This window comes from Tursiops truncatus, chromosome 4 (genome assembly GCF_011762595.2).
Source record: "Tursiops truncatus isolate mTurTru1 chromosome 4, mTurTru1.mat.Y, whole genome shotgun sequence".
In the NCBI taxonomy this organism is placed as follows: Eukaryota; Metazoa; Chordata; class Mammalia; order Artiodactyla; family Delphinidae; genus Tursiops; species Tursiops truncatus.
The window spans coordinates 34661675-34665749 of NC_047037.1; the positions used below are offsets into that span (position 1 = coordinate 34661675).

General features: G+C 36.5%; 1 long non-coding RNA gene across 1 annotated transcript in view; it reads left to right on the top strand.

Moving 5' to 3' along the window:
- The window catches only part of LOC141278457 (uncharacterized), an 8933-nt gene extending 5101 nt beyond the window's left edge, over positions 1-3832 (top strand). Inside the window, exon 3 of the long non-coding RNA XR_012331209.1 lies at positions 3791-3832. This is a non-coding gene — a long non-coding RNA (uncharacterized lncRNA). The remainder of the gene's footprint in view (positions 1-3790) is intronic.
- Positions 3833-4075: the final 243 nt, after the last annotated feature.

The window sequence follows — 4075 nt, forward strand, 5'->3', positions numbered from 1 at the left end:
TGTATATATGTCCATGTCACTCTCTCTCTTTGTCACAGCTTACCCTTCACCCTCCCAATATCCTCAAATCCATTCTCTAGTAGGTCTGTGTCTTTATTCCTGTCTTACCCCTAGGTTCTTCATGACATTTTTTTTCTTAAATTCCATATATATGTGTTAGCATAGGGTATTTGTCTTTCTCTTTCTGACTTACTTCACTCATTTGTATTATTTTTCATCCTCAGCAGCAGTGAATGAGATTCAAGGATTATACGCATTCTTGTCAAACTTGATAATACCTGTCATTTTCATTTGAACTTTCTGGTTGGTGAGTGATAATTAAAGGTATCACTTTTTTGCATTTAATTGACTACTAAGAAACCAAGCATCTTTCGATATATTTACTTAACATTCTATACTCTCTTTTTTGAAATATCTTTTGGTATATTTTCCCCATTTTTGCTATTACATTATCTTCTTACTGAAGACTTCTTTTTTTTTTTAACATCCGAAGACTTCTTATTTAGGAGTTTTTAATACATGCTTGTTATGAGTTCTTCTCTCTTTCTGTCTCTCCTTCTCTTTCTTTAGATGAGTGTCAGTTTTTTAATGTTAATAACATCTAATTTGTTATTTTCCTATTTATTTATTTAGTCTTATTTCTATTTATTTATGTAGTCTTCATTATGTGTAGCAGAACACATTATTTATTCTAAGCCACAAATGTTTTTGTTTCTTCAATAAATCTAATTATTAATCTTTAAATGTAATTAACTTTCTAAACTAAATATGTTGTATCATAGTGAGTATTAATTTTTCTATGACAGCTGAAAAGTTACATTTATTCAGAAAATGTTGTATTCAGCTTTCTTTTCATTTGCTCCTACTTCTCATTGATTCACAGAGGTAAACATCACTTCATCCATGGGTCTGACTTTTCTCTGATTTCTCATGGTCATTCTCACTAATTCATCTGGCCTCCTGAAATCTTTAGCAATCCCATTATTCCACAGAAGCAAAAACCTTTCTTGGGTTTTTTTCCTCAGAAGATTGATTATTCTCACATTTTAAATGGGAGATTGCAATAAGTTAGAAGAAAATGCCACAAGGGTCTCTCATTTTTTTTTCACATCTTGTATCAGCCTCTGCTTGCACTCTGTGTTCAAAGATTTTTGTACAACACATTGATGGAAGATGCCAGTTGTTTCCCTCCTTGGGGAAAAGACTGATTAATTACCTGACAAATAAATAAAGACAGTGTCTTGCTCTGCTCAAATGTTGGACAGGATTGCTTGCATCCTAATTTAAAAGTTTCAGGTGACAGAAGCTTAAGATTCCTAAGCTTTAATCCATGCTTGCACCATGCACAGCACCCAACAGGACTGCTTTACATAACCCCATGAGACATTTGTGTGCAAGTGGAACAGATAAAAATATAAAACTCTTGCTGTCTTTTTGTGTCATAAAAATGATTTTTTGTCTCATTTAAAATATTTTTTTCTAAAATCCAAAAATGTGTCAGGCTAAAATATTGGAATTTCAATATGGTAAATCTAATACCCTTCAAATTTCTTTCCAGTTTTGTTGATGATGGGATGCCGTCAGAGATATGACTTCATTAAACACAATAGGTTATATTCCTTCATAGGCCTGATTGGGGAATATGAAAATAATCCCTGGAAAAATCTGGACATTTTCTGGTTCTCAAGTATTAGTTAAGATGGTAGAAAGGGCCCTTCATTGTCCTATATGTGAATGCAGATCAATTGAGAGAGGTGGGGATAAAACAAGCAGCCTAAATATCCTTTATGTTTGTTGTACTACTAGTAGAAAGAGGAAGGGTCAACATGTCACCATGGTTGATATAGCAAATAAGCTGCTTGAAACTACACAGAAATATACCTGCTTGTATTTTCTGTGCGGTTACCCTCTCTTTTGGTGTGCCCTGATACCTCCCTCAACATATGTATCAACTCCAACAGCATTAAGCAGAAATCCAAAGAAATCTATTCTTTGGAATTATGAGGAAGGGAAGACTCGAAAATTTTATAGCATGCTCTATACAAATATACACGTCACCATCCTTATCTATGTCATGCCATGCATGGAGGGTCAGTAGGTTCAGGGGATTCTAGAAGCACCAAGGTCTGTGGGGTTAATCACAGCTGCATTCATGGGCGGTAAAAGAGAAGGGCCTTATCTTGGTCACTTTCTCAATGCTAGTAGCTACAAAAAGAAGAGGACAGCAGACATCTTAGGGAGAAGAGCCAACATTAAATGAAATGTCCTAATTACTCTAGGCAACCTCTCATGATAGCCTCCCATAGCTCCTCGAATCCCTACATACTTGCACAAGGGATAGTGTAATATTAATGGAGTGTGTGACTGCAGATTAACATTATTTTTGTTGAAAAAATGAAAGTAGCTTCAAGTGATAGGAAACTATTGTAACAATGTGGACAGAACCCTTTGGATGGATTCATCATGTCTTTGTTTTTGTGTTTTTGCTGCTTCAGAATCTGTAGTAGAGATTAGTGTGTTCCATGATGCATTCCCGCTTCTTATAAGTTTTAGATGGAATACCCCATTAGGAAGAATTGCACGTAAGGAAGAGTAGTGAGTCAAACTCCTCTGCCCTCTGTCAGCAGTGGGTGCAAATGGATTTAGACCAAGTGCTTTCATCCTTTGATGTGCAGAGTTTTCACTATATAAATGATGTTTTGTTTGTTTGCAGGTCAGGAGCCTTGGTCTCAATATCCCTGTTTAAAAAGTGTTATCACATGTCTGACAGAAAGAATTGCTGATGATACTGGAAAAATTTGAGAGTTATCCTTAACAATTAAGGGTTTTGTAGCAACATGGATGGACCTAGAGATTGTTATACTGAGTGAAGCAAGTCAGACACAGAAAGACAGGTATCATTTGATATTGATTATATGAGGAATCTTTTAAAAAAAGGTACAAATGAACTAATTTACACAACAGAAATAGAGTCATGGATATAGAAAACAAACTTATGGTTACCAGGGGATAAGTGGGGAAGGGATAAATTGGGAGATTGGGACTGACCTATACACACTGGTATATATAAAATAGATAAGTATTGATAAGGACCTGCTTTATAACACAGGGAACTCTACTCCATGGTGTGTACTGGCATATACGGGAAAAGAATTTTTTAAAAAAGAAACAAGGGTTTTGGGAGTATATAATAAATATAAATGTGCAAACCTTTAACATGAAAGGAAAAATCAGTTAACTCTGTAGTCGCTGTTATGGTGTAAACACTTTGTACCTCTAATTTTAAAATTTTGAAACCCAGCTTCCATGTTGATGGTATTAGGAGGTGGGGCTTTTGGGAGGTGATTAGGTCATGAGGCCAGAGACCTCAAACATGGGATCAGTGACCTAATAAATGTAGCACACAGATCTCATGCCCATCACATGATTTCATTGCCGAGCGTGCGGGCTTCTCATTGGGTGGGTTCTCTTGTTGCGGACCACGGGGTCTAGGCGTGCAGGTTTCAGTAGTTGTGGCACACGTGCTCAGTAGCTGTGGGCTGTGGTCTCTAGAGTACAGGCTCAGTATTCCTGTTAAATGGGGGCTTAGTTTTTCCATGGCATGTGGGGTCTTCCAGGACCAGGGCTTGAACCCTTGTCTGCTTTATTGGTGGGCAGATTCTTAACCACTGCGCCACCAGGGAATCACATGGTAACTTGTTCTTGAACTTTTCAGCCTCAGCAATTATGAGAAAACAAAAATATTCTGTTGTTTATAAAACACCAAGTCTCTCGTATTTTGTTTTAGCAGTTAAAGAGCCGGCTGAGGAGGAACATCTGTGAGCTTGAAGACATATCAAGAGAAACCTTTAAATCTCAAAAGAAAAGAGAAAATGGGCACGAAGGAAATCAACAGAACAGAGTAATCAGTAATTGTGGAACAATGAAAATGCTGTGACCTATACATAATGGGTATAGCAGGAGGAGAATAAAGATAACAAAGAACAGAAAATATTTTTTAAAAATGACAGAGAATCTCCCCCAAATGAATGTCTGACACTAAATCCACAACATCCAAACTTAGAAGAACATATGA